The sequence below is a fragment of the Scomber scombrus genome, chromosome 15 (assembly GCF_963691925.1).
Source record: "Scomber scombrus chromosome 15, fScoSco1.1, whole genome shotgun sequence".
Taxonomy (NCBI): Eukaryota; Metazoa; Chordata; class Actinopteri; order Scombriformes; family Scombridae; genus Scomber; species Scomber scombrus.
The window spans coordinates 18,099,258-18,107,318 of record NC_084984.1 but is presented as its reverse complement, the minus strand read 5'-3'; positions in this window follow the sequence as shown (position 1 = coordinate 18,107,318).

Genomic DNA, 8,061 nt, shown 5'->3' with positions numbered 1-8,061 from the left:
ATGGAGTGGCAGGTCAAAGATCAGAGAGAAGCAGGGGAGAATACTGGTTAGAGAGTGATTGTCCTGTGAATGAAGGCTGCAGGTTGCATGCTTGTAGTAGCAGGCATGCCAGTATCTATCTGTAAGTGCATCACTGTGACACTACTAAGAAAATGGGTCTACTTTACAGACTCAAGCAGAAAAACAAGTCTAGGCATATTAGTGACAACTGAGGATTTGACTCGTGGTGTGAAGTTTGTTTCAAGATGCAAATTCTGCACTTGGGGGAAAGAGCAGTCAGGTACATTTTTTAGCTTAGTAAATATGTGATTTCACCATAGTAGTGAGGTTTCTCCTTATTTTCTGCTTCTCCTTTTTACTCCATAGCCTTTACTTAAGACACTTAAGACCACAGACTGACAACAGCAGAGTAAAACTAAGCAAAACTGTTCAGTGCCAGGTGCCACTTTTTCTTGATCTGCTGAATCAGGCTGATACTGGCTTGAAAATGGTTGGTGAGTTTGTTTTTTTCATGTCTTTATGACGTTCCTTGGGGTACAAACACAGTTATTTTTCTTACATGTAGGAGCAGAACATATTGTTTGTCAGATGGCCGCCAACGGCTTCAATTGCAACTTTAAACAGAGGACATGAGGTGACCTGAAGCATTGCATCAGTTTGTCTTTGATGGCACTAACTTAAAGGTTGACCTAGTGTGTTAGGGCCTTGTGTGCCTCTGAGCAAGGTGTTACATGCTCCTCCCCATTATCCACTTGTTTTTTAGGTAATATATAAAATGTATAGCAGAGTTCCAAATCTGTCAAGTACTGGAAACATCAAATGCTCAGTCAAATTTTTATTCTTGTTAATTTATTCTTTAATTAGATAGTTCCAGAGCAACATTTGGCCAGTTGCAGAGAGTTAAAAGTTCTTGTGTTTGCAGAAGAACTTTGGCTCTTTTTGTTCAATGAATAAATAGGTTTTGTAGCAAAACCTATTTATTATTTATATAGTTTTAGAACATTATATGGAACCTTTTCAAATGATACTTTGATCTATTCTACTAACCCTAACCCTAACCCTAGTCTTTCAGAGCACCCTTAAATGCAAACAGTACGTATGTGTACCCTTGTCATACGTTACATTCTCCAGTCTTTAATTTGAAGGCCTCAACCTGAACTCAACATCACACAAAGCCACACCAGACACCTGCACATTCACCGTTCAGCAGAGGAGGTTGACCCTTCCCTTAAGAGGTTTTATGTTCATTCTAGGATCTGGGTTCAACTTGGTGCAGCAGGGTCCAACTCCCGACAACAAGCCTCTGCTTTTTTTCCCACCTGAGAGTGTCAATCAGTGGCGAGTCGCGACCCGTGTGACAGTAATCAAAGTGAATAGAAGAGTGAGCCAGGTGGTAATTGTGTATTATTCAACTTACGGGGAGCACGCCACGCTGCTTTAGCCTGTTGATCGCTTATGTATAATTTAAGGCAATATGTGCATGTATTATAAATGAACAGGGTTTCCGAAGTGGCAAATAGAGTGCAATTAATGTCTCGGAGCTCAGATGCTTGCAGATTGACTGTCTTTAGCCTATTTTTTCGTTGCTCATCTCTCCTCCTTTTTCCGTCCTTTTTATCTCCCCCAATTCTCTTTTTGCTTCCCTCTTTTCTCCCCTGTTCCCCAACCTCTGCTGTCTCCCCTCTTTCTCTGGGAGTCAACTTTATAAAGGAGTATGAGTGAGTGTGAGTGAGTGAGCACTCTGGAGGCAGTCAATACCTTATCAACTCCTGCCGAACGCTGACACCTTGACGTCCTTGACAGCAAATTATTACTTTTTCATGACGCAACCAGGTGCAATTACAGCAACATCTTTGCGCTGTATCCTGCTGCTCCTGCAACTGTCAAAAGGCGTTGCTGGTGGGATCCTGGAGGAGCTGAGACATCAGTCTCTCAGTCCCCTCCCAGATCTCTGCAAAGACAGACTGACAGACAGGGAGCGAGGTGAGGCGGAGAGGGGGGGACGAAGTGCAAAGAAGAGAAAATAGAGGGGAGCCATTCAAACATGCCCAAAGATTCAGTAAATAGCAGCATTCTACTCAAATTCCTTTTCTGGTAACACTCAGAGGTTTGTTTAGAGAGGCTGTTGACTGACAGCGAGAAAGTGGCAGAGTTTTGTTGTTATTGTTCGGAGGATGCAGGTAGAGAGCTAGCTGCCGCTGCTCCTGCTGCTGCTGCTGCTAGCAGGCCGGTAAACAATCCTGTTTGTAATGTCATCACACGCTCCTCGCTTTCCGCGCTTCACACTGTAAACCCTGTAGGCTTGATTATAAAGTTTAACCACACTTTTAACGCACAACAACACTGAGGAGAAAGAGAAAAAAATACACACACCAGGTAAACCTCAATTAAGACTTCAGAGTGTCACTTTCTCCCCGTAGCGCAGCAGCAGAAGTGAAAGAGAACACAAAGAGCCCACAAAGCCTGTGATGCCACCCCTGTGAATACGGAGGATGCTTGGGTGGTGGGGGAGAAAAACTTTGCCATCCTGGAGGTGGATGTTGCCTCATGTCTCTTTGTGTGTTTGGTGTGTCCCCTGGTTGGGAGCAGAGAGAGCGGGGGGACATGAGGGTGGCGGTGGCAATAGTGTGTGTGTGTGTGTGTGTGTGTGTGTGTGTGTGTGTGTGTTAGTGTGTGTGTGTGTGTGGACAGGTAAGAGGAACAGAACAAACTGTGAATGCGCTACAGAGGCACCTGAGAGTCTCCTCTTTCATCTCACACTCATCATCCACTGATCCTCACCCCTCTTTCCCTTCCCTCCCTCCCTCCATCCTCCCCCACTCAGCCAATTTCCTCAGTTTTCCTTTAATACTCTGTGTGCCTTGCAGATATTTAAACACACACACACACACACACACACACACACACACACACACACACACACACACACACACACACACACACACACACACACACACACACACACACACACACAACTGAGTTATGTAGGTAATGACACCTCAGTGAGCTATAGGTTTTTCTCGGCCCTCTGTGTGTTTTTTCTCTCCTCCTGTCGCCTTCACCGCTCCTCGCCCCACACCCCTTCCCCCTCGCTCCCTCTCTCTCTCTCTCTCTCTTCAAGCGCTGCCTTCTTTCTGCTTACTCCCTTAGGTGCCACCCCCCCCCTCGTCCTCCTCCCCTCTCCTTTTTCCTGTGGTGTCAGACACAGATTTATTCTGTCTATGATGCGTGTAGAGCAGAGGAGTGTGAGTGAGTGGGGAGGAGGTTGGTGGGGTGGGGGGGTGCAGGGTCAGACGGGGAGGTGGGGACGGTGGTGGGGTAGGTGTGTGTGTACAATAAGAGATAAGATCATGGCTCCCCAGGGGCTTGTTTGGCCCTGTACCCGATCCATCAAACGCCTGCTCCGAGTGCCAAGGTCAACTCTAATGAGCATTTTCTGGGGTCTTATTCTCCACACTGAACACCCGCACCGCCCCCCCACCCACCTCAACATCAACACACACACACACACACACACACACACACACACACACACACACACACACACACACACACACACACACACACACACACACACACACACACACACACACGAGCACACACACATTCTAAAACACACCTTGGACATACAGTACCTGCTTAGCTTTAGGATGGATGGTTGTGACAGGAAATATAACATGTTTGCATGCATCCCAACAGGTATTTCAGTCAGAGAGCAGACATCACTGCAGGAGAGCAGGTGCTCAAGAAAGCCAGCCAAGGTGAGTGATCCGTGTCAGGTGTGCACTGTGCTGAATGTGTGTGTGTGTGTGTGTGTGTGTGTGTGTAGGCATGAGCTTTGAACCTTAATATTGTTTGATTGCTGACCGAAATATGTCTAACATCGGGATAAACTGTCAAATATCAGAAGTCAAGGCTAGGTAATTGGTTGTTTTTCTCATTTTTTGATCTGATATTTTCAGAACTTTGTTAATTTTGTTTCATTCAGGCAACATTTTTTTAATGAGTGTGTGTTTCAAGACAATATTGACCCCTTAATATCAAATGTTATCCTTTCATTTCACATTATAAGTTTGTTGTAAGGTTGGAAAAATCATCTTATTCCACAATGAAGCTTTATGATGTTTACACTGAATTAAATAAATATTCCAATCAAATACATTTCCTCATTTCTGATACATTTGATGCCTTTGGAAACTTTAGCATCTTCACTACAGCTTAAAAACAGGTACGTTTGGAAAATTGAGTAAAAGCATGTTCCTCAAATTAAGGTATTGTATTGTAAACTTCAATTGATACCCAACCAGAGGCAGGTTGTCTTATCTGCTATGTGTTTCTCAGGTGTGACAACCCGGAAAAACCTTCACACCAGCCCGCCCAGTTGTTTCCCCAACTTTCTGTATCACCGGGTTGGGCTGTGGACTAAAAAAATGGGCCACGGCGCCAGGTAGGTGGGCTTTTAGTAGAAAGAGTCCCTCATCATCCCCTCATCACACGCTGATCTGCCAAAAGTTGTTAAGGTTTGAAGGCTCGCGGAATGTGGGTGTGCACCGGCACATGTGGAGCATACTAATGAAGCAATAAAAGTCACGACGGGAGGGGCGAAGGTGGGGGGTGAAGGCATGTTGGAGGGGAAGGTAGCAGGTGAGCAGAGGATTGGGAGCCACTGACAGGAGGTGTGATAATTGAGATGTTGTGACCCCACATATTACCTGCATATTGGCCAAATTAGGAAGCAGAGAGTTTAAGGCCGGAACGTAGTGCCCCCCTGCCAAGACCCATGTAGTGCGTTTGTGTGTGTGTGTGTTTTTGAGTGTGTGTGTGTCACTAAACTAGAACAAGGCTAGACATTTTTTTCAGTAACAACTCAGCTGTAGAGATGGAAATATAATTGACCTACAACCTCTTCTTTGTTATAGTTTAGTTGATAAATTTGAATTTAAACACATTGTAAGCAGTCTTGACAATATCTACACCCTGATATTAAACAATAAAACACTTTTCCACTATTGATATGTTACAATAACCCAACTGATGTTTAATACAGTTAACTGTTACACATCTCACAGAACAAAACTCTCCAAATGTGTAAATATTAAACTTTTTACATAAATAGTAGTTTTTTTTGCTTAGAATTGTTAATTTGTATAACTGAAGTTAAAAATTGACATCTTAATATGTTAACACTGTTGCACTCAAATACTGACTTACTGACTGAGCTGAAAAAATTGTCAATCAATTAGTCAATCAAGCACAAATATCAAATATTCTCCAGTTCCAGCTTCTTAAATGTGAGAATTTGCAGTTTTTCTCAGTTTTCTATCATTGTAAATCAAATATACAAGCAGTTTGAAGATGTAACTTTAGGCTCTGGGAACAATCTTTGCCATTTATACATTAAACAAATGTTGCATATTGTATTAATGTGTATGTGTGTGTGTGTGTGTGTGTGTATGTTGGTATGCGTGCGAGTGACAGCACTGATGTGATTAATGGTTGTAGGCTCGGCGAGAAGGCCAGGGGCCCGGCCCGCCTCGGCCTCCCCTGGCAGAGAAGAGGGTAGGGGGCAAACCTGGACACTTTATCCCCCCCCCCCCCCCCCCACACACAACTGGAGGAATATGGGGGGCTGCAGGGGAAGCCTCCACACTGCCCACCAGCGTGAGTGTGTCTCCCTGTGGCAGCTGCAGGGGACCCACCGCCCAATGTGAGCCCACCAATGCACCATCACTCAGGGGTGGCGGAGGGGGCTACATGACAGGTTAACATTGAACTATGACATCTTGCATGGTAAGAACCACTCTGCTGAAATAAGTGCTCAATAATAATCAGTTGACCTCAGAGACAGAAAATGGTCCAGTTAGTTAAAGTTATTTGATTTCATTGATTAGTCAAGTCAGTAAATATGTTGATAATTGACTAATAAAAGTCATTTATCAAGCAAAAATGCCAAATATTCACTGGTGCTAGCTTCTCAAATGTGAGACTTTACTACTACTCTTTTGACTAAACAAACAATCTGAAGACTGGTAACTTATGGCGAGCATTTCTCACCATTTTTATCGAACCAATTACACATTTAACAGATGAATTGATTAAGAACATATTTGTTAGTTGCAGTCCTGTTCTCAAGTTACACAAGTTTACATCTCATGCTTGGCTGGATTTTTAATTTTGTATACTTTTTGATTAGATATATCCTGATTAAAATCATAATTTTGCAATTTAGTCTGTATTTTTTTGGTTCTTGTGTCTGTTAAGAATACAGTCAGTTGGAGCATTTAAGAAGACTGTTAATGAAAATTTGGTTTAGAGGAAAAATGTGTTAAAAATGTATTATTTATTGTAACCCACAGGTTATCCAAACTAAATGCTATATAATGAAGTATATATTTGTAGGAGAACATAATTTACCAGGACCTCTTAAAAGTGGTCTGTTGTCTGATCTTTTGCTAAGCTTAGACAAGGTTTAGACAAAAAAAAACGACTTTGTTGGAGTCGGATAAAGATTATAGTTTGTGTTCATATCATTTTTCTTAGTTAAGGTGAGGAAACCATCATCTAAACTAAAAAATAAATATTCACTTACAGCCAGAGCTCCTTCATCTCATTCCTGTTGGATCTAATGGACTTCACAGTTTAGGCCCAAGGGGTCAAAGGTCAGGGAAAGTAGGGTTGTCCCTAGTTTGAAGGAGCTGGCATTCCTCATGAGAGACGGTTATGATCGATGCTTTCGGGTCCGAGTCCTCCGCCTCCCCACACCCCTCACCATTGGCTCCTCACTCACCTCTCTGCCTCTTGGCACCATCCCTCCATCCCCTCTTATCCTCTGACCAGATGTGTTCGCTGAACTCTGTCAAGAATAATAAAACGCTGGTTGCAAGAGGGCGTGCGAGCTGGGCCGACAGTGCAGGACGAGCTGGGCGCATATTCAGATCCGTGTGTAGACCTGCAATTATGAAAAACACACATGTTAGACTGTGGAGCCAATTCAAGCATCCTAATTAATTATTACAACTATTAATTAGTTATGGTGTGGGGAAGGTTTACAGCTTTTTTTCTACATTTTGATCTCATGAAATGAAAGTACAATTACCATAATCACCCTAGTTAAACCACAGAGTAACTGCTTTGTACTTGAAATAACTTCACTTGCTCTCCAAACCAATACATTTTGACTAAACACTAAGACACAAGACATGACCTCATCAGCCAAGTAGTTTTATTATATTAAGTTGATCAAAAGAGAAATAATCTGCAGCTGCTTTGCTCAATTATCACTTCAGTCACTTTTTCAAGCACAATTTCCAAACATGCTCCAGTCAAAGCTTATTAAATGTGAGGATTTGCTGCTTTTCTCTGTTTAAAACATTGGAATCTGAATATCTTTGTGTTCTGGACTGTTGGTCAGAAAAAACAGACGTCACTTTGGACAGCTGGGATGGATATTTTTCACTATTTTAAGACAATTAATTAACCTGGATACTAATTAGTAGAATAATCAATAATGATAGTAATCGTTAGTTGCAGCCCTCTTCAGAATTACATGACATTTGGTCAACACCTCAATTCATTATAGCACCATGAATGCAAATATTTACCAAGGTGTGATAGTCCCCATGGGTATCTAAATCATATGAGAATAGTCAACGAGCGACACACATAAACAAGGACCTGGGTCAGGTTTATATAGTCTGTTCTACTTTAGATATACTTCTAAGTTGGAAACATAAAAGGCTTTCTTTCTTTTCACTGGCAAAGAGCAATGTATAAAACATCCAGGTAGTTATCTAGCGACTGTAGATAATGACCAAAAGTATCTGGACACCTGAACGTTACATCAATATATGATTGTTGAGCATGTCATTCAAAAACCATGAACATGATTCCACTGCTATAGCAGCCTCCACTCCTCTGGGAAGACCTTCCTAAAGCTTTTCCACTCCAAATTGGGAAAAGCACTTTTTATGGAGCTGGCTTTGTGTACTGCCGTGTTGAAACAGGGAAGAATCTTTAGCAAATGATTGCCACACAGCTAAGAAGATAAACCTGAGTTAGAGA